Source organism: Heteronotia binoei, chromosome 3 (assembly GCF_032191835.1).
Source record: "Heteronotia binoei isolate CCM8104 ecotype False Entrance Well chromosome 3, APGP_CSIRO_Hbin_v1, whole genome shotgun sequence".
NCBI classification, from domain to species: domain Eukaryota; kingdom Metazoa; phylum Chordata; class Lepidosauria; order Squamata; family Gekkonidae; genus Heteronotia; species Heteronotia binoei.
The window spans coordinates 162,929,910-162,957,901 of NC_083225.1; the positions used below are offsets into that span (position 1 = coordinate 162,929,910).

Here is a 27,992-nt window from a genome sequence, read left to right on the forward strand (position 1 = left end):
CAAACCACATTTTACCAATTTATCAACAAGAATATTATACTGAACCTTATCAAAAGCCTTACTCATATCAAGATAAACTATGTTTAAGCACAATCCATTTCAAGAGTATTATGCATTAAGACTTAGCTTCCAAATAAGTATATAAACAACCTGACCTGGATGACTCGATCTATCTCAATCTCATCAGATTTTGGAAGCTAATTAGGGTTGTCCCTAGTTACTACTTGGGAGACCAGCAAGCAAATCCAGGATTGCGACTCAGGGTTGCAACCCATCTCTGAATGTCTCTTGCCTTGAAAACCCTATGGGGTCGCCATTGGCTGCAACTTTGATGGTACTTTCTACCAGCAAGTATACAACTATGCTAAAAATTCTCCTTTGCCTTCAAATACTTCACTGGTTTACTATATGGTGATAAGCTAGGGATCCATTTGCTACACTGAAGAGCAGTTTCAACTGTTATTTGTTGACTTCTTCTGCACTGTTTTGCCAAGGGTACAATCTATCAGGAGGTTCTTCTTCAGTAGTCCCATTAAAATTAACTAGTTGTGTAAATGGATAAAAGAGTGCATCCTTAATCCAGTGATCTCTGATGTGGTGTGCATGGGCATAGGTTCCTGGTGCCTAGTTACATCTTCCCCAGGACACCTCTACCTGCAAAGCAGAACCAATCCTTGCTTTATCCCACCTCACTGAAGGAGGAGGTACTTTAGAACCTAGGAAGCACCATTTTGGGGTCCAAATGGGATCACTCATTTGGAAACAGAGAAGGCTTCATCATAGGAGAAGGCTTGGCTTGGCTTTAGAGTTGCTTACTCTGATTTGGGAAATTCCTGGAGATTTGGAGGTGGAGCCTGGGGAGGGGAGGAAACTCAGCAGGGTATGATGCCATGGAGTCTGCCCTCCAAAGCAGCTGTTTTCTCTGGAGAAACTGATTTCTGTCATCTAAAGCTCAATTGTAATTCCAGGAGATCTCAAGGCCCCACCTGGAGGTTGGCAAGCCTGCTTGGCTTGGAACTTGCTGACATTTTGTAGAGGCTCCCAATGTTTTGTACTTGGACCCAACTGCAATGGCAGCCATTTTGTGATGGTACCCACTAATGGGTTTTAAAATTCCCAAAGTGTCCACAATTTCCGCAAGGCTGGAGGCTTTTGCTGTGGTCTTTTAAGCTGCAATGTAAGGGCTGGACTAAGTGCTTTTTTACAAACTGTGAATATCTGTAGAACAGCCCATCACCAAGAAGATATACCACGTATACTAAACTGAGACCGATTCCCCACTAGCCTTGTTCTGGTCTCATTGCTCCTCTTCCCGCGGCGCCTCTGCTGGATTTCACACAAGTTGCTCCACCTCTTTTCAACTTCCCTCCACAGCAGGCAGAAACTGGTTTTCAGCGGATCCTGCCTGCCATGGAGGGAACTTGAAAAGAGGTGGGGCATCTCGCCACCCCATGGCAGCTTGTGCGAAATCCAGCAGAAGCGCCACAGGAAAAGAAGCAATAAGACCGGAACAAGGCTAGTGGGGAATCGGTCTGAGCCTTGGCTAAACCTAGTGTCACTGAAAAGTAGCATGTGAAGATACCCTATGATTCATAGGGTTGTGAATTCTGGGTTGGGAAATTCCTGGTGATTTGGGGGCACAGCCTGGGAAGCGTGGGGTTTGGGGAGGGGAGGGACTTCAGTAGGGTATAATGCCACAGAGTCCACCCTCCAAAGCAGGCCTTTTCTCCAAAGGAGAAGTCTGGCAATCAGTTATAATTCCAGGAGATTTCCATCCCCATCTCCCAAGGATTGGTAACCTTACTGATGGTTGTGAACATGGACCAGGAATTAGATGAAAGAAGGCATATGCCACATTGGCACTTTCAGTTTTTATATGGTTTTCACAATATCTTATGACGAGGGCTGAAGTCCAGGAAAGTTTATGCTATAGTAACAGTACCACCCTAAGCAGAGTTCAATGGATTTAGGAGGGTGTAACTGTGCTTAGGAGTATTGTATGAATGTGATCGTCTATAAGGTACCACCGGATTCATTTTCTGCTCTTCTGCAGCAGACTAACTATGTCTAGCACATGGGGAATTTTTCACCTTCTAAGAACTCCTTTTCTTCTCCCCTCAGGTATTCTGTGCTGTCATTTATTTCTGGCACTCATAAAAGAGGAGTTGGGAGGTTTTTGCATTTAAGCAGTGTAAGATTCCCCAGGCAGACATATAACAGATTTTTCCCCCAGACAGACCTTGATGCAATTGTGCTTAAGTGAGGCTATACAAGGAAGTCAGGGAAGAACAGGTTTGGCTCCTTTGTTGCCCAGAAAATGCAACCAGCAAACTTCCTTGGCAGCTGATTATCAGGTTACAAGTATGACATCATTAGTATACGTTCCTGTTTGCAGAAATGTGGCCTGAAGCCATTTGACAATTGGTTGCTGGATGGCACAAGGCAGTAGCCTCTTAGGAATTAACTCTTTCAGGGAATACAGTCCAGAAGAGCCCTCTTTGTACACCTTCTCATAACGACAAAGTTAGCTTACGGAACACTTAAGAGACTGTATCTTCTGGAGTGAGTTTTTGGAAACAATAACCTGCTTTGTTGGATGTGTTAACAACTGAAAGTTGGTAAAAAAAAATAAGGTAAAACAACAAAAGAACTTGTGGCACCTTTAAGGACTAACAAATGTACTGTGGCATAGTCTTTTATAAGCTGATACCTACTTCATCAGATGCAAGGAAACAAAGAGAACAGAAAGGGGAGAGGTTCCTCAGAGAAGCCAGAGGGCCCAGCATTCCACGATGCAGGTGTGTTACCCAGATGAAAGCAAAAACCAGTCAAAAGAGTCAGCCCATCAACATGGGTGTGGACTGATTCCCAACTGTTAAAATACGTTCGCAAAATAAGCTGAATAGCATATATAAACCTGTAAAGTTCAACTGGATAAGTGTCTGGAAAAATAAATCTGAAACTAAAATGGAATAAGCTTGTCAATGGGTGTTTTCACATAGCAACTGTTTGCAAGTGGATTTTGCTATCACCATGAGGCACAGTGCTTGTAATGTTAAAGGTATTGTATATAAAGGGATAGACTTATCTGGGTTGCAGCAAAATAAGTTAGAGCCAGCTTGGTATAGTGGCTTGGTTTAGTGGTTAAGTGCATGGACTTATCTGGGAGAACCAGGTTTGATTCCCCACTCCTCCACTTGCAGCTGCCTTGGGTTAGCCATAGCTCTCCCAGAGTTGTCCTTGAAAGGGCATCTTTCTGGGAGAGCTCTCTCAGCCCCACCTACGTGAGAGTAGGCAGGGTAGGCGTCCCCTTACTCCCCTTGCCCTTTCCCTGGCTGGAAGGCACCGCTTGGCCACCGCACTCTTTTGGAGACTTTCTTAGAAGCCTCTGAAGAGCGCAGTGTTTTAGCACACCTGGCCGCTTTCAAGCTGGAAAGCCGCTTCCTTGGAAGCCTCTGAATAGTGCAGTGTTTTAGCGGCACCTGGCCACTTTTGGGTTGAAAGCGGCCAGGTTGTGCAGGGGGAAAGCAGCAGCACATCAGCACTCTTATGTGCTGCCTGTCACTGTCTCTCCCCACACTGCCCTGCACAATGACAAGAGAGCTTGTGGGTGGGCACGGCACAGGGGTCTCCTGGGAGTGGCAGAACCCCAAGCACCAGGTCTGCACCTACCTCACAGGATGTTTGTTGTGGGGGAGGAAGGTAAAGGCGATTGTGAGCTGCTCTGAAACGCTGAGATTTAGAGTGCAGGGCAGGATATAAATCCAATTTCTTCTTCTTTTTCTTCTTCTTCTGTTCTTACACAGTAAAAATCCAGTTGCAAAGTACATTATTTAGTGTGTGTGAAAGCACCCAATGTTCTGATGAAGTAGATACTCCTGATTGGCAAGTGATGCTTAACAAGGGGGTCATAGCTAGACTAGAGCATGGCTTGAAGGGCCAGCAACATTGGCTCTGCCCCCTGCCAGCATGGTGTATGGTTAAGAGTGTCAGACTAGAATCTGGGAGACCCAAGATTGAATGCCCATTCTGCCCATAAGATTGCAGTGTGAACTTGAGCCAGTCTCAGCCTAACCTACATCACAAGGAGATAGATCAAGAAGGGTAGCCTTGTTAATCTGTTTGTAGCAGCAGAAAAGAACAGGAGCCAGCAGCACCTTTAAAGACCAGCAAAATTTGTGGTAGGGTATGAGCTCTCATGAGTCACTGCTCGCTAGAAGTGAGCAGTGACTCATGAAAGCTCATACCCTGCCACAAATTTTGTTAGTCTAAGGTGCTACTAGAATCTTGCTCTTATAATTCTATTGACATCAGCTACTACATCACCTCTTTCTAGAGGTGCCAATCCTCAGTTGAGGGCAGGGTATAGTGGAGAATTGATCTGTGGGTATCTGGGGCTTGAGGGGGTTGTTTTTTTAGGTAGAGGCACCAGATTTTTAGCATAGCATCTGGTGGTTCTCCTCAAAATACCCCTCCCCCAAGTTTCAAAAAGATTGGATTAGAGGGTCCAATTCTATGAGGCCCAAAAGAAGCTGCCCCCATCCTTCATTATTTCCAAATGGAGGGGAGGCATTTGAAAGATGTGCAGAAGAGAGTGACAGAATGATTGGGGCCTTAAGAACAAGCCCCACAAGGAAAGGCCGAGGGATTTGGGGATGTTCAGTCTGGAGGAGAAGAGAAGGAGGTGGGACATGATTGCTCTCTTTTTTAAGTATTTGAAAGGCTGTCACTTAGACAAGACTAGGAAACTGTTTGTGTTGGTAGCAGAGAATAGGACTTGCAATGATGGGTTTAAATTACTGGCAGAAAGGTCCCAGCTAGATATTAGGAAAAACTTGTTTAGAGTAAGAGCAGTTCAGCAGAGGAATCTGCTGCCTAGGGAGGTGGTGAGCTCTCCCTCACTGGCAGTCTTGAAGCAGTGGCTGGATGGACACTTGTTAGGGATGCTTTAGATTCTGGACCTGCATTGGGCAGGTGGCTGGACTAGATGCCCTTTATGTCCCCTTCCAAATCTATGATTCTAACAGGCAGAGGGAAAGAAGAGCAGGTGGTAGGAAGGAGGTGGGTAGAGGGAGGGTGGGAAGACCACAGGGTTGCCAACCCCCAGGTGGGGGCAGGGGATCCCCCAGTTTGGAGGGCCTCCCCCTACTTCAGGGTCATCAGAAAGCAGGGGGGAGGGAAATATCTGCTGGATACTCTATTATTCTCTATGGAGACCAATTCCCATAGGGTATAATGTAGAATTGATCTGCTGGTATCTGGGGCTCTGGTGGGGCTGTTTTTTTAGGCAGAGGCACCACATTTGCAGCATAGCATCCAATGCCTCTCCTCAAAGCACCCTCCAAGTTTCAAAAAGATTGGACCAGGGGGTCCAGTTCTGTGAGCCCCCAAAGAAGGTGCCCCTATCCTTCATTATTTCCGATGGAGGTCCTTTTAAATGTGATGGCCAGAACTCCTTTTGGATTTCAGTTATGCTTGTCACAACCTTGCGCCTGGTTCCACCCCCAAAGCCCCCAGATATTTCTTGAATTGGACTTGGCAACTCTAGAGGACCAGGCTTGGGAGGAGGGGAGAGCTAGCAAGGGGGAAGGGAGGAAACCAGGCAGCTGAAGGGAGAGAAGACCAGAGGATGAAGGATAAAAGTGGAACCAGAGCAAGAAAGAGGACAACCAAGGGCTGGCCAGGGAGTGGGAATAGGATTTTCTCTCCCCAGGAGTCCTTGCAGCTCTCGCTCCGTCTGGCTTATAATAATACTGGGGATGGGGAATGTTGTGTTACAACTTTCAAAGGAATGCAATTGCTTTGGTTCCAATATGCATATTCTGTGATGCTTATAAGAAATAACCAAACAGTTGTTAAGTACAATATTTTGGTTGGACCCTGCTTTAGATAAGCAAAGCGAACACTGAGCACAACCCCCTTGTGTATTTTTCTCTAGGAATGGCATGTTAAGCAGGCTCCTGGTAGGATCATATAAAATACTTATGATGTAGAGGGGCTGTCTGTCTTGGCTCAAAGAAACCCTGTTAACTTGGTAAACAAGATAAGCACTCGCTTTATTAAGATTCAGCCGAAGTAAATAATATTGATGAATGTGATTTTTTAAAAGCTATTTAAATGAGAAAGTAACATTTAAATCTTTCACAGTGAAAGATATTTATGTATTTAATTGCTTTATACCCCAGCTTTCTCCCCAGTGGGGAACCCAAAGTGGCTTACATTGTTCTCCTCCATTTACTAACCACTACATCACACTTGAGAGCCCTGTGGCACAGAGTGGTAAGCTGCAGTACTGCAGTTCAGGCTCTGCTCACAACCTGAGGTTGACCCTAGCGGAAGCTGGGTTCAGGTAGCCGGGCCAAGGTTGACTCAGCCTTCCATCCTTCCGAGTTCAGTAAAACGAGTACCCAGCTTGCTGGGGGTAAAGTGTAGATGACTGGGGAAGGCAACGGCAAACCACCCTGTAAAAAGTGTGCCAAGAAAATGTTATGATGTGATGTCACCCCATGGGTCGGCTACACCACACTTGGCTGTTATGGAAATCCAATGAACTCCTATCTAGTGATAGTACACTGACAAAAGGAACATAAGAACATAAGAGAAGCCATGTTGGATCAGGCCAACGGCCCATCAAGTCCAACACTCTGTGTCACACAGTGGCAAAAAATTTTATATACAGATTATGGATTGTGAGTTTGTAGGATATTTTAAAGTGTTTAAAGAGCCAGCATGGTGTAGTGATTAGAGTGCCAGTCTAGGATTTGGGAGACACAGGTTTGAATGTCTTAGGCCAGTCACTGTCTCACAGCCTAACTTACCTCACAGGGTTGTTGTTGTTGTGAGAATAAAGTGGAGGAGGTTAAAACAATGTTATTATCTTATTTGGTTTGTCATTGGAGTGAAAAGCAGAGTTTAAATATTTAAATAAAGATAGAGGTGTTTAGCTATTTATACTCTGCTTTTCACTCCAATGACAAACCAAAGCAGAATAACCCTTGTAAGCCCAATCTCATCAGGTCTTGGAAGCTAAGCAGGGCCAACCCTGGCAAGTACTTGGATGGGAGACCTCCCCAAAATACCAGGGCCGGGATGCAGAGGCAGGCAGCAAGCCACCTCTCTGAACGTCCTTGCCTCCCAGTCCCGCTAGGAGTTGGCCGAAGTCAGCCATGACTTCCAGGCATGCACACAAACAAACACACACACACCAAACTCCCCCCATTAGAACTGTTTCATATATGAAACATTATCTCAATAATTCTTCAACTGAGCTGTAAAGTGGGCCCTTTATCATTATAGTTCTGATCAGGGCCTTTTTTATAGAAAAAGCCCAGCAGGAACTCATTGGCATATTAGGCCACACCCCCTGACATCATCATTATTTCACACAGGGCTTTTTTGTAGAAAAAGCTCAACAGCAATGCATTTGCATATTAGGCCACACCTCCTGACACCAAGCCAGCCGGAACTGCGTTCCTGTGCATTCCTGCTTACAAAAAGCCCTGGTTCTGATGGTCGAAGAAATTGCAAAATAAAACAGAAGGCGAGTGGCATCTTAAAACTATCATAATTTATTTTAATATTAGGATATGTGAGTCAGAGCTCACTTTTCACAAACTGTGAAAAGAAAATAATTTTTAAACTTTTATAGGGAAAACTGCAGAAACAGCGGAGGTTTGGTGTAAATCTCATCATAAACCTTTCAAGCATAATTGTTTGCATGGATGTTTATAGAAGTCAGAAGTGGCAGCCTCGCTTGGGATATGAATAAAGTAACAAAGCAGGATAAAATACAACCAATCAGGAAGAAGCTTTCTGAAGAAGAAGACTTCAGATTTATACCCCGCCCTTCTCTCTGAATCAGAGACTCAGAGCGGCTTACAATCTCCTATATCTTCTCCCCCCACAACAGACACCCCGTGAGGTGGGTAGGGCTGGAAGGCTCTCACAGCAGCTATCCTTTCAAGGACAGCTCCTGCGATAGCTATGGCTAATCCAAGGCCATTCCAGCAGCTGTAAATGGAAAAGTGGGGAATCAAACCCGGTTCTCCCAGATAAGAGTTCGCACACTTAACCACTACACCAAAGTTTAACAAAACCAGTGATTTTCAGATCTCTAAAGGTATGCCCAGGAAGATTAAAATGTTTCCCTGCAGGTTTCTGGATGTTGTGATTTCTTATGTCAGATTTCGGTTCATTGATTCTCTCACACACAGGCCGACCTATTTGGCCAATGTATATAGTAGAACGGCATTGTTGGAACATGACGGCTTAATCTGTTTATAACTTGTGTATGGCTTATTATATTGTTTTATATTATTCTGCTTTTAATTGTATATTTTAAATTGTCATCTTATTATAGTGTTATCCGCCCTGAGCCCATTCCTGGGAAAGGCGGAATACAAATTGACTAAATAAACAAAAAAATTGAAAATATATTACATTGGTTGATGCGCTTGTGGTTGAACCCCGGATGTTCTTAGGAAGAGATCGCAGCCAGTTTAACTCTGTGTAAGAAGGGAACCAGTCTTATTAGCCGTACCCGCTTTAAATACTCACAGCAATTGCTTCTGACTGCCATGACCATCACCATTTTTTTACTTCCCCTCCTCTCCTCTCCTCATGGCATTCATAGTCAACTGAAAGCACTTAACACCTTTTACAAGGGATAATGGCTTTAATCTGACTCTGAATGTGATCTGGATGCAGATGAAGAGTCACAGCACTTCTCTCATCGTGACAGCTATTCAGGTATCTGTGTAACAAAAGGAAACTTTGGAGCAGGGCTTGGTTATTTCTTTCACAATAATTGTATTTGATAGATGGCTGAATTAAGTGAGGATGGGAAAAAAGGGAACTGATTATTGCTGTGCTTTGGAAAGCCAACAGAATGTTTTGCCCTGCTGGAGTTTTTAGAAGCACAAACAAAAGTAATACAGAGTGAACTACAGAGATTAATATTAATTTAGGAGATTTTTATATGGCCTCTCCAGAGTCTTGCTCCAAGTGGTACTTGTTTATTTAGAAGATTTAATACTACTTGTGCATTGACCCACTTTGAGAGTAGATAGCATTCCTCTACCTTGGGGATTCCCTAAAAGAATATTCCCTACACATTTCTCTGCCACCACTGCAACTGCACAGTATAGACCTGAGGAACCCTTCTGGGTGGTCAGGGACCCATTGAGTTCTGGCCAACAGGAGGTAAACTGCCCTGCAGCACGCTGTGATTGTTTTGCTCAGAACTTTGAGGTTAAAATCTTGTACATTCAATTTAAGAATATAAGAACATAAGAGAAGCCATGTTAGATCAGGCCAATGGCCCATCCAGTCCAACATTCTGTGTCACACAGCGGCCAAATATATATATATATATACACACACACACACACTGTGGCTAATAGCCACTGATGGACCTCTGCTCCATATTTTTATCTAACCCCTTCTTGAAGCTGGCTATGCTTGTGGACGCCACCACCTCCTGTGGCAGTGAATTCCACATGTTAATCACCCTTTGGGTGAAAAAGTACTTCCTTTTATCCGTTTTAACCTGTCTGCTCAGCAATTTCATCGAATGCCCACGAGTTGGACTCTGAATTTGGACTCTGCATTAGCATTGACAGGATCAGTGGGTCCCAGTATGCTGACTTGTCTTGTTGTGTGGGATACTTTCATCTTTTGCAGTTTGAGAATGTGGACGGGATTCTGGGAAGTTTCAGATATAATACCTGCTTGTACAACTCTTGTCCTTCCAGATGCATAAATCTGCCAGGGAAGGGGGCTGGTGAGCTTGGGTCCAAGAGATGATAAATGTCTCTCTGAGATAGAGGGGGTGGGCTACTCTTTTACCTGTAACAAACCTGCCATTTAAAAGCAGGCTGCAGCTAAATATACAATGCTGTCATTTTTACTAGGATCTCCTGTCTGGATAATGGAAACTCACCCGGTGACCTTGGGCCTATCACAGTCTTGCAACCCAACCAACCCTAATAAGGTTGTTGTTGTGAGGTTTAAGTGGAGGAGAGGAGAAGGATGTGAAAAGCTGCTTTGGTTCCCAATCAGGGAGACACCTGGGTTATGGATATTTTTAGAACCCACCGTCTCCTGTAAGCTGTCTACTAGGAAGGGTTGGGGAAATGTACCCTTCATCTTCATTGTGAGTACAGGCAGCATCATAGGATATTAAGAAACAATTGCTGTTCCTTATCTTTAGTATTTGGGGGGGGGGGGGAGATCAGGTCACATACCTGACTTCATGTTCAAGGTCTATCTTGAATCTTGTATTTGAAACGTATTTCCCCCTAATCAGATAGGCTTTTCCCCCCTTAATCCATGTTTGTTTCTTTTCATTTCTAGCTCTCCTCTCTCCCCCCATTTGCTAAGCAAGGTGCCTGTTCAGACACCCAAAAGTCTACATGGGAGGGAGAACAGAGTTGGAAGCAGAATAAAATTAATCTTGCCTATTCCCAACTCCAGTTATCTCCTTTATTCCTTTTGCTTTTCCCCTGTTGACAACCCTAAACACAGCCCCCCCCCCTGCTGCTACAACCTCAGTAAATCTTTTTCATAGTGGCTTCTTTCATACAGAAGTACCTGGAAAAGACGGGCAAAAGAGTTAGGTGTGGTTACTGTGTCAACAGAAACTACAGGCTCTCTAATATATGTTGTGAAGGAGGAAGAGAAGCCCAGCTGTCTCCAGATAGACTGAGGGCAAAATTTATTAAAGGTGTTTATTTCATGCTTTACCATTGGCTTCCAATTCTGCCTCTGAAAGGGAAATGAGGCAAAGGGGGTTGGGAAGAAAAGAGGGTGGAAAGGTTTGTCTTGGAGCTGTTGATTGGAGCCAGAGAAGGGTTGCTAGTGAAAAGGCTGGTGAGATGGACTGGAGCTCTTAGAATCCATTTGAAAAGCTGGAGTACTTTGCCCAGCCTTAGAAAGGGTAAATATTAGTCACTGTGCGGGAAAGCTTTGCAGGCAGCTTGCTGGCAAAAGGAAAGGCTGAACCGCTGGTTTCCAGGCTGCTGGAGGGAATGCACCTTGGGATCCCTTCTGCAAAGGATTTGCAAATGCCTGGGGCATTTACTGGCAGGTAAGACTGTTTACTTGTTTGTTAAGCATCTTTGGTATTCTTGCCTCCTTTGATTCTTAAGAACGTAATGATAGTTATGCAAAAAGAAGCAAGTGAAAGTCCCAAACAAACTTTCTGTACCATGAGTAATTCATTGTATGACCAGTTGTAATATGATTGTGGTGATCAGAAACGGGCTAAGAATGCACTTTCCCACACACCATGAGAACCCAAGTTTGTTATACTAAAATCCTGATGCTGTGAAGTATGTAGTGGAGTGAAAGGCTGAAATCCTACATATTGAGAAGGACATGTCATTGAACTTAGTAGAAGTTACTTTAGAGGAAACCTATCAATGTTTAGGCTATATATGTGATAAGCCTTTAAAACAATGATTTTTTTAAAAAAGGCTAAATGGAGATAGTTTCCATCAGAAAGAAATTGATAGAAGCTCCTCTGGTTTTGTGTACAAGCCCATTCTGCTTAATTCTGATATTAAGAATGGATCGTTTCTATCATTGAAGGCTTCCAAAATGATGAATGGTATGAACCGGGATGCAGAGAACAGGAGTATATAACTTGCTTTGGCGTTACAATCCTTTGTCTGCTACTCTGTTTGCTTGGGAGTAAATTACTGAGTTCTATTTGTTTGTTCCCTTTTTATGTCCCTCTTTTTTCCAGTGTTAGCAGATCTGAGGAATTAAATGTGTTCAGGATTAAGGTGCAACTTCTGCAGCAAACATTTTACCTGAATGGCAGGATCAAAGGCTGTTTGCTTAGGGTTACCTTGACATTAGGGCTATTTGATGGGAAGGTGGGAGGTGCTTTGTGAAATCTGCAGAACTCTACTGGATGTGAGTGACACAGTCTTTGGGTCGTAGGAACATGTGTTGTACATGTTGCATGTGCTTTCATGAACATATGTTAGGGAAGCACATGTCTTCAGTACTTTTGCCTTTGATTATACTTTGATTTTATTCTGGTCTTCTGTTAATTAAGCAAGAGATCAGAATGATAGAATATTAACGGTTAAGTGAACGTAAGAGCAGAGTTTTTAGAATGCCAATAATTCAGAATTTCCCTCTGGCCTTTTCATATTTTGCCATCCACTGGGCTGATGTGGCCCAGAATTTACTGAACAGTTTTTTCCCTAAGCACATACTAGATACATTGGCTTTGCCCACTAGTAGCTGCCAAGTTATAGCTCAACCAATTTATTTAGGACACTTGTACCTTGCATTTCTGCCAAAATAAATTACCACTCGAGGTAGCTAACAAAAAATTCCATCAATAAAACAACATTAAAACTACCAAGCAGATGCATCAAAAAGTCCAGAACAGCTGTAGAGTACTAAAACGATTGAGCAGAGCAGTTGTATGAGAGTAGTTACCAGCAAACTGATTAAAACTCACTTTTCCCTTTCTGAAATGAAAATGGACTTCTGAAGGTGCACAGTAAGCATTGTTCTGCATGCTCTCTCTCTCATTTTCATTTTCATTCCATACACAAAATGTCCTCAGCTAAGGGTTATCAACTTTATAGAATCTGGAATTCTCCTGGAATTACATCTGATCTCCAGATTACAGATATCAATTCTGCTGGAAGAAGTAACAGTTTGGTACATGATAGGTATGGTATACCATAGAGTCTAGGAGACAAGGAATCCATTACACCACCACTAAGCTCCCTTCTTTCCTCAGACACCACCTTCTTCAGGTATTGCCCTCCAAATCTCTGGGAATTTCCCAAGCTGGAGGTGGCAAACCAGTGGAAGATCTAAGGGCATGGGTAGGAATGTATGAGTGGAGATGGTTGTCACCCTGGTTCTAAACCATTTCAGGCTTCAAATTTCTTCAGCAGGATAGAATCATAGTGTTGGAACGGACCTCCAGGGTCATCTAGGTCAACTCCCTGCTCAATGCAGGAGCTTCACAAATACCTCCCCACCACCCAGTGACACCTGCTTCACATGCAAAAGACTATATTTGATACACCATTCTGTCTCTCATGTAGATGTTAAATAGCGTGGGTTGCCAATTCTGGTTTGGGAAGTTCCTGGAGATTTGCGGGCTGTTTGGGGAAGATGGAGTTGGGGAAGGGAAAGGAGCTTAGTGGGGATATGCTACCTTATAAAGTCTACCCTTCGAATCAGCCTTTCACCCCAGGGAAATGGATCTCTGTTGTCTGGAGATAAGTTCTGGGAGAAGTGCAGGCCCCAGTTCTTGGAATCCATTGGGACCTTCTAGGCCAAGAAGACAAGCAGAAGTTCTGCAGCACCACCTTCTGCCCACCAGGGAAGACTAGAGCCCAGATAAAACAGTTCCTTCTTGTCACAGCCTTGCCAAGTAGTCCAAAAGGATGCTGTGTTCAGTGGAATTGCACTTAAAAAGCATAGCAGAAGCAACAAGGATGCAGTTCTGCTCTTAGCTCAGCAGTGGAAACGTGGGCTCACTGAATGGCAAGGCAGCACCAGACAGCATGGGCTTGTGGACCTCCAAACCCTGGAGCCCTGGGTATACTATGGGGATCTTAAACCAAAGCCAGAGCTGGCACGTCCATTACCCAACATTCGGCAGCTGCCTCAGGCGCTGACTTTTCAAGAGTGTGTTGTTTCTGCTACCTGAGGGGTTGGAGAAATCCTCTGGCTGCTCAGCAAGCAGAAACAACATGAGGCTTAACTTTCAGTCCCAGGCACTCTTGAGCGCCCAGGACTGAAAGTGCTGCCTCGTTTCTGCTTGCTGAGGGGTTGGAGAAATCTTCCAGCCCCTTAGCAAGCTGAAACAATGCGCCAGGCACGCAAGAGCATGATGTTTTAAAAACGGCCGGCCGCCTTTGGGTTGAAAGCAGCCAAGGGGCGCCTTTCCATGAAGGTGCCGCTCGGCCACTTTCAACCTGAAAGTGACTGGTCGCCTTTTGAAAACGACGCAAGTGTAGTGCAGGGGGAAAGTGGCAGCACGGCAGCAATCTTGTGTGCCACCCGCCGCTCTCAAGTCCCCTCTAGTCCCCACTCTCTAGTCCCTCCTATTTTTAGTGACATCATCATAGTGCACGCTATGCGCACACACACAAAAAAGACAAAAGGGAGCTGGAGGAGGGATGCGGTGCCTCTAGCAGCAGATCCCTTAGTGCTGGCCCTGACCAAACCATGCCTTTACTCTAAGTACACTGGATAAATTGTTCAACAACATGTGAAAGTGTGACTTCAGCAAATTTATAGAGTGGTACAGTCCTGGCTGAGGTGGCAGGTATGCAGCCAGCAGTAGCACTGGCCAAATTTGGAGACAGGCTGAGCTCAGACCAGGCTCTGGTGTGCTACTTGCTGGCAGCAATTCAAGCCATAGTCAAAGCTATTTATTCAAAAGTGAATAAAATAAGTAAATAGTGTCTTTGTGTGATTACTTTTAAAACGTTTTAGAACAAAAAAATCTGGAGAGCACCTTGAGGCATCCGCTGTTGAAGGAATTCACTTCAGCTAGTTGTTTTCAGAGGGGGTGTGGTATAGTGGCACTAATTGGCGTGTTGAATGTGGATCTGGGAGTCCCAAGTTTGAATCCTTACTCTGCCTTGAAAGCTCACTCTGTGACCTTTGGCCAGTTACACTCTCAGCCTAACTTAATCTCATAGGGTTGTTGTGAAAATAAAATGGAGAGGAAAACAAATTTAGCCCATTTGGGTGGGCCCACATTGGAGAGAAAGGCAGGGTATACATGAATTAAATAAATTATTGGCTGTATGTCCTCGAGACAGGGAAATGACACTGCATTGGTGCTGAGCAGCATTCAACTGAACTCTAGCCACTATATGACACTGGGGGAGGAGCGGTGTTGGTGGCATATTTTGGAACAGGAAACAAAGAAAGGTACTAAAGGAGGGAGAGAGGAAGCATTAGTCAGAAGGAATGGTCAATCTGCATATCCTTTACAAGTATGAATTACTGGATTCTCTTTTCCATTCTCTAAAGGACACACAGCCGGTTTATCCTCACAGCCATTCAGTTAAGTGAATTAGGGGTATGATAGTGTTTTATCCAAAGCCATTGAGGCAATTCCATAGCTAAGCAGGAATCTAAACATAATGGGAGGGGGAACTGCAAATCTTTCATGGTCATTGAGACCTCAGATGATCTCTCTTGCTCAGTTTTTTGGCAAGCTGTACAAAGTTAGGCTGTTTGGATCTGCATTAGTTCATGCACCCAGATTCAGAAATCCCATTAGCAATGTAGCATTCTGGTTTAGCTCAGTTTATTTTCCCTGAATTTATCTGTCTACTTCAGAGGCAAGGTAGATTTGTAACCTTGCCTGTTGCAGCTGTTGACAATATTCATTCATTTAGTCAGAGTTTTTCTACAGCAGAGTACTTACCACTTGGAGGGGGGAAACTCCATATTTTGTTTGTTTGTTTTGCAGATTTTTTTTTCATAAACCTAAACTGTTTGGCTTGCCCCAGTGAAATCACTCATCACCTCATTTTGTACAGAAAAAGAGTCTGTTAAGACTGCTGGCCTAGAAACAGATTTCTAAGGTTAGGAAGATCAGCCAAGGAAAAAACTCACTTAGATGGACTTTCCAGGATTATGTCTTCTCCTATTTTAGGGCCCTGTTCAGCCCGAACAAATTCCTTTTGAAAAGCAAGCCAAGAAATAGCTGTGGATTGGCCAAATCAAAACTCAAGACTTCTGACTTGTGTTGTCTGCAAGCTGAGCACCCATGGAAAATCTCTGTATTGCCCCATGCACACAAAATGGCAATTGCACATATCAGGTGCATCATGGGCACTGCACACTTCCAGTGGTTGTCTCCAAGTCTGCATATCTGAATAGATCTAAAATAATTAGGCTTTCACATGCCCTCCCTTCTCCCCAATTACTCTCCTGATGTACAGTTCTTCCACAGCATTCTGTGACAGCTGAAGTGGTTACCTTAACAAATTGCTTTTTGCATATTGCTTACAAACCAGGATCCTGATTCCAGTGATTCCTAGAGCAATACATCAACATGATGGCATAATTTCTTAGTTCACCCCAGAAGTGATGGCATGCTAAAGCAAATTCTTGCTATATTTTACCCCCGATGCTGTTGGGAGGTCTTCCACTAGTTCTACACAGGAAAATACTTCTCTTCTATGAGGCCTTGAAACTACTCATAGAATGCGGGGGGCAATGTTCCCCTTGCAAGATGACCCTGTCATGGGAGCCAAGGCCATCTGCTGTCTTGCCCCCACTACAACAGCATACCTAATTTCAATTCACTTTCCTCACTTAATGGCAGCCTTTCACTTATGCAGGGATAATCAGAGATAAACTCATAGGTGGGCCCTCTGAGAGGGCCACAGAGGCCTGAGCCACTTTCAGCTTTTGAGACCCTGAGCCATATATACAGTAAAATAAAAAAGTCAAACAGATGTGAAATTTGTCAAACACCAACAAAGTAACAATTGTCTAAATTTGAAGTCCCCTTTGAGCTTGAGGCCCCAACCAGACCTTCTCCGATCTGCATAGCTCAGGCTGTTTCTTAGTTACTCTTGAGTATGCTTGAATTTTGGAAGAGGAGGACAGAATGCTGGAAAGTTACATGGGCACACTATGCAGCTATTCCGGCTACCTGGGGTTAGACTAGAGTAACTCTAAATAGGCGCACACTGTTGGGCATATAGATTTAGATTAATTTATTTCCATACTTTAAAAAACTCTACCTCTGTGATCTTGAAGACATTCATATTAATTCAGTTTGGTGATTAATTTGGAGTCATCTCAGCTATGAGGGACTGGAAGTCTTGGGAACATACTGCACTTGTATCCAACATCCAACGTAGGAGGCCACCCACTCCCCAGATGGACTTGGCATGTTTCTGCTGGTGCACATGGATGATATCTCTTAACTGTATTGGGCAGCAAGAAAAAGAGTGAAAGGAGCTGTCCACTTTTTACAGGGGATATTTACTTCTGCACTATAAAAAACACCTTGGCACAATGTGCCATTTGTGGGATAAAAGGAAAGGGGTCAATGGCTTTGGATCCATGAGTATCCCTTGAGAAAAGCTGGCAAGAGAATGTTGGTGATCATTCACTTTTTCCATTTAATTGGCGCTAGCCCCATAGGATAAACAGGAGTCTAACTGCAGCCCTCTCTTCTTACTGCAGATAGACTCAAAGTGCATATTTTGCATTCAGCTCAAGCGAATAATTAGAAACAATATGAAGTGAAACATTTCAAAGCTGAACTGAGACCTTGTAAATCACTACAAGGTCAGAACCAAAAAGCCAAAAATACATGACTTGAGCCATTAAAATGTTATTATAAGGCAGCAGGGTCCAATTTAGTTTTCAGCAAAATACCTGACACAGCTGGGCAGTGGTGTTTCAGTGGAGTCAAGCAGAAAGGGGGGGGGGAATGCTCTGATATTATTGCGCTAGCTGCTGATTCAGATGTTGCCTGTAGGTGTGACAGGTTAATTGCTCTAGTAAAAGAGGGAGGGCAGACTTTTTGTCATCCCCTGAGCTGACTACTCAAAGGATCAGAATATATTTTGGTGTGCAGAAAATAAAGAACAACTTTTCTCTCCAGAGAATCAGCCTTGTGCTGAGAAAAATTCAGTCTCATTAGGAAATTTTCCATATTATTTAAGGCTGTGTATGCACCAGGGCTTGCATTGAATTTCCTTTTGCTTGTCTAGTAGGGTAGCCAGGGCAGTCTGTTGTAGCAAAACAGTGCAGAAGTCTAGTAGTAACTTAAAATATGAACTGTAATAAATGTTGTTAGTCTTTAAGTTGCCTGTGGACTTGAGTTGCCAACCTCCAGGTGGGGCCTAGAGATCTGCTGGAATTATACTTGATTCTCCAGTCTACAACAATCAGTTCCCCTAGAGGAAATGACTACTTTGGAGGGTGGACTCTATGATATTATCCCTAAGACCCTAAGTTCTTTTTGTTTTCCTGCAAGAGATTAATATGGCTATCCCAGCATAGAGAGTAGAGTTGCCACTTGCCAGATATTAAAAATACCCACCAGACACACTGAGGCTCAGCTTGCCCTGGCAGGAACACCCAGCCCTTGGGCTGCTGTAAGCTGCCTCCTTGAAGCTCAAACAGTGGATGTGTTCACACCTACTAAATAATGCACTTTGCAGCTGGATTTTTACTGTGTAAGAATAGCAAAATCCACTCCCAGATCATTGCCATGTGAAAGCACCCAGTGTGTTTCACTCTTTGGGCTTGTAAGATTGCCGGTTGACCTGGGCAGTCCAGTATTTTCACTGGCTGATAGGGGGAAATGCTGAAAAAATATGGGACATCCCATATTTTTTCACTTATTTCCTGGACTGTTAGTGAAAATACTGGACTGTCCCAGTCAATACTAGGCTATCCAGGTCAACCTGACAATATTACTCGAGAGAGCATACCAGAATCAATGTCGTCAGACTTTAAGATGCCATTGGACTTCTGATTCATTTGTCCTTTCTGCCCACTTAAGATCTCTGTCCACTAGTTGCATTTCTTGACATTGTGCCCTAGGACTTATACATTTCCAGGAATGGTCTCTGCACAATATCTTTCTCTATGCAAATTCAATGCAAATCACCTCTGACTGCTAGTTTCATCTGGAGATGTTATTTAAAATGCACACCTTTGTTGGGCGGTATGCAACATTAGCTACCAAAGATAACTCAAAAGAGAGAGCAGAAACCTGCGTTTGAGAAAGTGAGCCTGTTGGGAGAGACAATCAAACTGTAAGAAATAAGCCATTAAGAGCTTATCAGGAATTTATGATTTTTAAAGTAAGGGCAGTGGCAAGATACTTGTTAAATAAGGTGATAATTGTACGGACAGAAACTCCTGAAGCATTAACTTGGGACAAAGGAGATGTGGACTGCACCAATGGCAGACCATATATTCAGCCACAAATCGGGGATGGGGGGGACTGGCTAAGACAGACTCTACTGTGTCAGGTGCATAGGGCTCCATTGAAATAGTCTGTAGTGACTAAGAAACTTCAGGAACATGCATCCGTGATTGCACTCCTGCTTCTGCCATGCTTTTTCTCTTGCTCTCTGGTTTGCAGTGTGCTGGCTTTTTGATCTATTCTGTCACATCTGGCATTATCTGACTTCAAGGATGGAGCCATAGTCTGGTGGTAGAATGCATGCAGTGCACCTGTAAGGTCCTAATTTCCAACATGGGCAGCTTCAGTTAAAAGGTTGGGGAGGGACGGTGGCTCAGCGGTAGAGCATCTGCTTGGTAAGCAGAAGGTCCCAGGTTCAATCCCTGGCATCTCCAAAAAAGGATCCAGGCAAATAGATGTGAAAAACCTCAGCTTGAGACCCTGGAGAGCCGCTGCCAGTCTGAGTAGACAATACTGACTGTGATGGACCAAGGGTCTGATTCAGTATAAGGCAGGTTCATATGTTCATATGAGGTTCCTGTCCCATGAAGCTGCCTTATCCTGAATCAGAGCCTTGGGCCCCGGTCACACTCACCAATAATGCTGTCGCGAACGAGTTGCTATTATAGTCCTGGTGTATTATCAATGCATTTCCTGGATCAGACATCTCAACAGCCATTCGTTATATCCCGTGTTGTTCCCGTGATTGGTCGATAAGACATCCCTGCTGGACCTTGTTTTCCAACAGTAGCACTCTGGACTTGCGGAGGCACATTCCCGACGGCTTGCAGGATGTACTAAAATGAATGACAAGATTGTCCATAGGAAACAATGGGAGAGGCTGGATTGCACATTGGATATAATGGGAGACAAGATTGCCAATTGACTTACATGGGCTGCATTGAAGCACAAAAACGGCTGCAATAAAAATCTGGAATGGATCTTCCAGTAAAGTCAACACAACCTACAAGTGTCCACGAATAGGATTCCCGGGGGGGAAGGCAGATTGCCAGCCCCTGGGACTGGTACAGGTGTTCTGAATTGCCAGAGGGGAGGGTGGGTTGCCACCTCTGGGACTGGATTGCAGGGTGGCTGACCGGATTGCTACCCTCTGGGACTGGATTGCCAGGGAAAATGTTGGATTGCCAGGCTCTGGGACTGGACTGTTCAAAACAACACAGAACACCTATGCCAGTCCCAGGGGTTGGCAATCTGCCCTTCCCCCAGCAGTCCCATTCGTTGGCACTTGTAGGTTGTGTTGACTTTCCTGGAAAATCCATTCCATATTTTTATTGCGACTGTTTTTGTGCTTCAATGTGTTTCAATGGAGCCCATACAAGTCAATTGGCAATCTTGTCTCCCATTATATCCAATGAGCAATCCAACCTCTCCCATTGTTTCCTATGGGCAATCTTGTCATTCATTTTAGTATGCTCGCCCCCCCCGGTGACTCTACTTTTCTCTGCCGCAGAACTGCTTTATCTGCATGATTGCAACGTGTGCAGAAATAACCCGTCAAATTACACATGATGATTCTCAGTTTCGGGACTGGATTAAAAGACCACTCAGGTGCTTGGTTTTCCAGGCAGTTGACAGAGTTTTGTATCTCACGTCCATTTGCACATTGATATTACTTCTGGTTGAGGTTTGGGCGGGGACCGGTTCTGCGCTTACAATGACCCAGTAACAGAGAAGCGTTCAAACATGCAAAGTCCACTCTTGAGTCCTCAGGAGTGCTCTTGGTCCGGAATTAAAGCACTATAAAAAAAACTCTGGGTCCAAATTGAGGCAATGTGGGACCTGGACGAGTCACCCACCATTCTGTGAGGAAAATACCCCTATTTCCAGAACATCGTAGTCACCCGTTTAGTTGCTAGGGCGACTGGAGACTGAACTCACACACATCTGCTAGGAGAACGTGGGTTTTGTCTACTAAACTGGAAGGGACTTATGAGTACTAACAGCCACAATGCTAAAGCAGCACTCCACGTTTCTGGAGGAATGCTAGCCAGGAGAAGGGATGGTTTCCAGTCGCTTCGTGCGAATACCATCTCTATTGTTGGAGCTGAAAAACTTGCGCAGCCAGGAGCTATCCAGGCAAGCGGTTTCCAGCCTTGACCATAAAATCCACTCTGGGAGGCTAACACCATCAGCAGCTATCTTCCTGCAGTGCCAAACTCCATTTCAGCGAAGCAGGAGGCTTACGTACTCAACAGATGTCACCCATCCATAAGAACATATGAAGCTGCCTTATATTGAATTAGACCCTTGGTCCATCAAAGTCAGTATTGTCTTCTCAGACTGGCAGCGGCTCTCCAGGGTCTCAAGCTGAGGTTTTTCACACCTATTTGCCTGGACCCTTTTTTGGAGATGCCAGGGATTGAACCTGGGACCTTCTGCTTCCCAAGCAGATGCTCTACCACTGAGCCACCGTCCCTCTTCATGAGGCCATCAAGCTTATCTTAGGTATTGATCCTGTCAGACTGCCTAAGCCTTTGTCTAGCAGAACTCAAGACAAAGACTGGTGCCAAGAGAAGACTGAAGAAGAGGAAGACCATCTTCAGTGAGCCAAGTTCCTTTGTGTAAACCGGGTGTTACCTTAGGTAGCAATTTGGCCATCTATTGTCATCCTTTTAGATAAGTTTGGTAAACTCAAGCACACCTCCACCCAGTAATTTCCCCCATTCTTTCCCTTAATGGTTATCCTGGAGCCTCCCATCCTGGCCCATTGCTACCTGGAAGTCCAATCGGGTAACCAGGGTCCAAGCTTGTTCATTGGTCAGTTATGGGCATCCAATTAGGTGCCACCAATAAACTTGCTATTGGCTACTGCATAAGTCTAGCCTTATGGTCATTGCAGTGCCTCCCCCTTTTCTGAGGTCATGTACCAGCTGACCACCTCCCATCCCCTAAGGGCTCAAGGTAGTCCTTATAACCTGTGACCCAGCTCCTCACAGGTGTGCATCTAGCAGTACCCCAGTTCCGCTGTCTAGATCCATCCCCAATTCCTGATCAGCTGAGGGTCCTATTTTCCCATTCCTCGCTTGTCGCCATTGGAGCCTTCCTTGAAGACTACGATCAGTAATTATCACCCTGTTTGTCTAGCCATGTGTTGTCTCGATCTCTCTCTCTATTTTTCCTAGGACTGTATGTATGTTTCATGAGCACATTGCCTTGTATGTGAGTTCTATATTTTTCTGGAATAAATTTTAATTGTTTTACTTAATTAGAGTCCTTGGTAAATTTAAGCAATAATTTCTGGACGTGTATCCTGTATATATAGGTAAAAAGATCCTGATTAAGCCAGGTGCCCACCTGACAATTCCCCAACCTCATTTTGAGGGCATTTTGGCTTACAATTCCCAGATGCTGATGTTTGGACGCCTGCATAAAATCCGACATGCATCCATACCTATGTTGGGATTTTCTGTATGTCTGACCCTGGTCTTGGTCCATTACAGTCAGTAGCGTCTACTCAGACTGGCAATGGCTCTGTTTTTGGACTATTCAATTGTGAATATACTGAGCTGGTGGAAGGGGAGCCAGATGTGTCATTTTAACATTGCTTTAGATGTTAAATAAGAAACATCAGCATAATTTTCACAAAATGGTTATATTATTGTAAATTCATTGCTGCAAGATTGTTCTAGCTGGTGCCAAGAGACTGCAAGTACAAATAAGGGCTCTAGATGTGAATGGCTTTTTAATTGGGGCTGCAGGAATTAATTGGTAAAAAAGGCAGATAGCTAGCCTGTTAGAATTCTTTAATGGTTTGACAGCCCAACATTTAACAATATGAAGATATAAGCTTGCATTAGCTGCCATGGCTTAGCACAAAATGCTACTCCCTCCTAAATGTACTTATTGAAAGGTACTTGTACTGGCCACAGCTCTGCTAATGACTTCTATTGTGGTGCAAAAGATTGCCTATCACTCAGTGATATGCCAGTTACAAGTAGGCATGAGTGTTAATGAAATGCAGAGTGGAACAGATGGTCTGTGGAATACATAAAGTGTTACCATATCTGCATGAAGCTATTCCTGCTGGCAAGCAACACCAACCTAGAGAGGAAAACATGCATCTTTACGAAGAATTACATGCCTGACTTGCTGAAGGTACAGGACCACTTCAAAAGTTGTTTTAGCTAAGGGGAAAAATAATATATTCTGCAAATCATCCAAAATGGCTATCGTAAGGTAAGTATCACTTTACTTTCCTAAAATTGTATCCATACAGTTTTTTTAAAAAACACATTGCATGAGAAGAATTTTGTATGATTTGTGTTAGGCCAGAACAGAAACGGGGGTTACTGAATTCTTTCAGTTTTGAATTTAGCCCCCTTCCCATCCAAGGTTCCAGATCTTATGGCTTTGGAAATGGGCTTGGTAACATACAGTGTCTTTACTAGAACTTAGAGGTTTCAAGGCATGAAGCTTTTGTTCTCTGCTAAAGTTGGTATTTGACTTGCTTTTTTAAAAAGCCAACCAAAATAATCCTCTGCCAATTGACAGTTCAAATGTAAAATATATAATGTTCAGACACTTTCAACTCTTTCAAACAGTAACTATAAATGAGCTAAGTAAATAACACAACCAAGACATCCTTCAGTCCCAGCATGCAGTTCTTCTAGTCCTCAGTTCTTAAAAGAGAGAACTCCCATTCTTCAAGTGACAGGGATTTACAGTTCTATAAGTAAAAGGGAGGGACAAGGGAGCAGCACTTTTTCCAGGACTGTTTTGGCCTCCCAGTCCACTTCTATTCTCCTCCCTCTCGAGGGCCTCCACAGAAGGAAGGCATGTGCTAAATGCAGAATCGGTCAGTTGCCTCCCTTCTTTGCAGGGATCCCCAAGGCAGCTCTTTCCCCTGAATTCTGCATTGGCATCTCTGGTTGGAACAGGGCTACATGTTCCCTGCTTGCTCCCTGCCCTGCACAAACTGGAGACCTGAGAATGAGACCAGGACAAAGGTTAATGCGGAATCAGTAAGCTGCCTTACATTGTACTGGAGAGAACTGCTTTCTTTCCCAGCACAGAAAGGAAAAAAGCAAATGTCTTAAATCCTTGTTGTTTATACACCTTGACACAAGGCGGTTAATGCTTTCTGATATTTACTGAGTAAATAATTATTAGGCTATTAGTTAAATTAGCCCCAGAGGGCAAGAGGTTATGAACAAGAAGCCAAATAGTGGGGAGCCTTTGCAGTTTCCTTAGCTACTCACTGACATCCATACTGTGACATTAATTGAACCTTTCTTAGGATATTAAAAGTGGTAAAACAGGCCCAATCTCATGTTTGACTTTTATCTCTCTGGGAGCAAACCACTTTCTTATTGTAAACCCTTGCTTTTACTGTTGCTGCTTTGCAAGAAGACTCCATCTCGTGTAATGTTTGCACAAAGCACATGAAGATACTTGTTATCCAGAAACACGTACACCCAAGTGATTGCAATATAAGCTGAACTGAAGTTTGTGACAGGTACTCTAAACAGTTTCTGACGACAGTTAAGGCTAAGCCATGATATATCTTTCTGTATTCTTGGAATAACGTTTGAGGGTCCAAACGTTGCATCAGCAATGTGCCACAAGGTTTCACTCAAACTTTTTGTGATTCTCTTTGATTTGGAGGCACATCAAACCTTGACAGTTGATGTCTGTATTATTATAATCGGTACCTGGTTGACTCTAGCCCCAGTTAAGGTTGCCAGATCCCCCGGCGGAATTGTGGTGGTGGGCAGGGTTGCCAGATCCACGTTGGGAAACTTCTGGAGATTTGGGGATGAAGCTTGGAGAGGACAGGGGCCTCATTGGGATACAACACCACAGAATCCACCTTCCACAGCATCCATTTTCTCTAGAGGAACTGATCCCTGTAGTCTGAAGATAAGCTGTAATTCCAGGGGATCCCCAGACCCCAAACCTGGAGGCTGGCATCCCTAGCCCCAGTAGATAAAATACAAGGGAACTATAATGGTTTGCTTCAGTTCTGAGGAATATTCAGGGCTTTTTTTGTAGCAGGAACTCCTTTGCATATTAGGCCACACACCCCTGATGTAGCCAGTCCTCCTGGAGTTTACAGGGGTCTTATTACAGGGCCTATTGTAAGCCCTTGGATTATTGGCTACAATAGGGGTGTGTGGTCTAATATGTTAAGGAATTCCTGCTACAAAAAATAGCCCTGTTTCTCTTACCCCATGGCTCCGATATATGCGATGTATATAAACTGTATGGCAGCTGTGTATATCTTTCTCTGTTGATAGTGTTCATAACAGAGTTGGGACCAGAGCCGATGACTGTAGGCATATATGGGTGGTACAAGCCAGCAGTACAGAGGGGCAAAGGCCTGTATATTGTGGTGCCTTCTGTTTTCAGGCATCAGTTTTGCGCTAAAGGGGGAACAGGACTGGCAACCCTGAACAGAATATATAATATCTAGGATTATTTTAAAATAGAAATAGTGACAATTCTGTGTCAAAGCAGCTTTAAGACTTTCTCCTTCATTATCCCATGTTTCAGCAGTTTTTTTTAAAATGAAACAAACAATTTTTTGTTCCCAGTAAGTCCAGGAACCTTTGGCCGTGTTGCAGCATGGGCCAGATTCCAAAGAAGATTCTCTCTATCATACATACAAGTACTGAGAAGAAAGATTCCCTTTTTTGTGGTCAGATATTGGACACTACCTTGTACACTGATAGCCTCAAATCAGCCTTCCAGTGGCATGTCACAGATAGTCACCCTTTTGTTAAAGCAAGACTTCATGATTTTGGGCCAACTTTTGCCTCTTTTTTTTTCTCTGTGAGTACTGCCACCAAATACAGCAAGTCTCTATTTCTAAAATGGAAGTAAAGGGTTAGCTTTCAACAGCTGCTTCATGTTATACACAACACAAGAACATTCTTTGTTATTACAGCTTGTTTTCTTAATTAAAAAAAAATTCCCCAATACATTTGAGTAGACATTTTTAATAGTTTAACTATTCTAATTACAGCGGTAGCACTTTGCTATACTCCTCAAACATTTCTGCAGCATCTCCCAAGTGTTTATCTTTCATCTGCCTCCACACTGAAATCTCTTCGTTGCTAAGAAGAGAAAAGAGGTTAGTAAAAAGGGATGTTACTAAAAAACAACCAGAGATTGGAAGAACATATGCAGAAATATCCAGGTAACAACAGCACATGGACTTTTTGTATGCTGTTTTAGACATGACAGCTGTGAGCAGATTTTGCTGTTGATTATGGGAAGCCAGAAGCTGCAAAATCCTGAGAGTTTCTTTGTTCTTGAACAAGAATTATTTGAATTCACCTCACTGAAATATAAAATAATATACAAATTCATCATGATAAATATATCTGATTCTCAACATGGCCCCATTTAAATCCAGATATTTGAGCTGTGAATGGACAAGACAGATCTTTCTATAAGCCTGAGAAAAAAACCCAGACTGCAGAAAAGACATGTGAAACCTAAAAAATAAATATTGCTGAGTTAAACACCCCCAAAATAATACAAGGAAGACCTGTATCTTTAAGAAAGGAGATTTCAGTGGTCATTGTTTGGGTTCCTAGGCAACTACAGTATTGCCAGCCTTCAAACCTTGGTTTCTGTCAGCTAAAGGCAGGAGAGGAAGGGCTCTTGTTAGGCCTAGCAGCAACCACCAGGCTACATGTTACCATGCAGTTTGTGCAATTCCCCAGTTGTGGTGGTGGCTATTGGACAACTTGATGCCACAGATACTTGGGCAACTTAGTTTGGTCCAACAGGGCCTACCACACAACTTACCTGAGCATTTTGCTACTGCATTGCTAGATTTTTCTCAGGAGAGGCTGCCAGGCAAAGCTGATAGTCAGTATTGTATAAGATCTGGGAGACCCAGATTTGAATCCCTCCTCTGATGTGGAAACTTGCTAGCTCGCTGCCAGCAGAATAAACTTTGCAGGGTTGCTGTAAGGATAAAATGGAGGAAAGGAGAATGATGTAAGCTGCTTTGGGTCCAGTTCCCTCCCAAGCAGCAGGCCAAATTTGTAAATGGTTCTGGCAACACAGGCTCCACCTTCAACATGTTAGTTGTAAAAACAAAATAAGATTCTTGTTGCACCTGAAAAATTGATGGTCTTAGTATAGGATGTATGGAGAATATATTGTAGTTTATAGTGTTCTGGGCTTGAGCCTACTGTGTCAGATGCTTGCTGAGTAATCTGTCAGCAAGCTTTTTAATACACACACACAAACACACAAAGAAAAAAATGTGAATGAAGGGTTCAAAGACAAGTTTGTGACATTTAAGTGCAAAACTCTAAAAGCACAGTGATCATCCACAACATCTGTAACATAGAGGGCTTACTTTTGTTAAGCAATTTAAGATTGAGCAAACTGTCAGACCCATTGACCTTCTAGCTAATATGATCAAACTGACTGATTCAGCACTTTCCCGTTGGAGTATCCTTTTATTTAAACCCTGTTGGATCAGACCAGCAGTCTGTCTAGTCCAGCATCCCGTTTCACACAGCAGCCAACCAGTTACTTTGCAGGGAAAACAAAGAGGGTACAGAGACCAAGTCCTTCCCTGATCTCGCCTCCTGGCTCTGGGTTTCAGAGATTTACTGCCTCTAAATCTGGAGGTTCACTTTACTCATCATGGCTAGTAGCCAGTGACAGACCTATCCTCCATGAATTCTATCTAAGCCCCTTTTAAAAGCATCTCTGTTTGTGGCCATCACCACCTCCACTGGCAATGAATCCCATAATTTAATTACTTGATGTGTAAAGGAGTATTTCATTTTTTCTGTCCTGTACATCAGCTTAATTGGGTGCCCTTGAGTTCTAGTATTTTGGGAGAGGGAGAAAGCGCTCCCTTTATCCACTTTCATAGAGTCATAGAGTTGGAAGGGACCTGCAAGGTCATCATGTCCAACTTCCTACACAATGCAGGAAATTCACAAATACCTCCTCCCCCATCTAGTGTCACCTGCTCCATGCCCAGAAGATGGCAAACCCCCCCCCAAAAAAACCCCTCACGGATACCTGGCGAAATTGACCTTAAGAAAAATTGCTG

General features: G+C 43.7%; 1 protein-coding gene across 3 annotated transcripts in view; it reads left to right on the plus strand.

Moving 5' to 3' along the window:
* The first annotated feature begins 10,940 nt into the window (after positions 1-10,940).
* SPATA13 (spermatogenesis associated 13) overlaps positions 10,941-27,992 on the plus strand; it is a 115,277-nt gene continuing 98,225 nt past the window's right edge. The window contains exon 1 of one of the 3 annotated variants that reach the window (XM_060234779.1): positions 10,941-11,086. The gene's annotated coding sequence lies outside the window, so the exon portion shown is untranslated. Of the gene's footprint in view, positions 11,087-23,117; positions 23,141-27,992 lie in introns of those variants that run through there. The other 2 variants (XM_060234782.1, XM_060234781.1) reach the window with 2 other exon arrangements.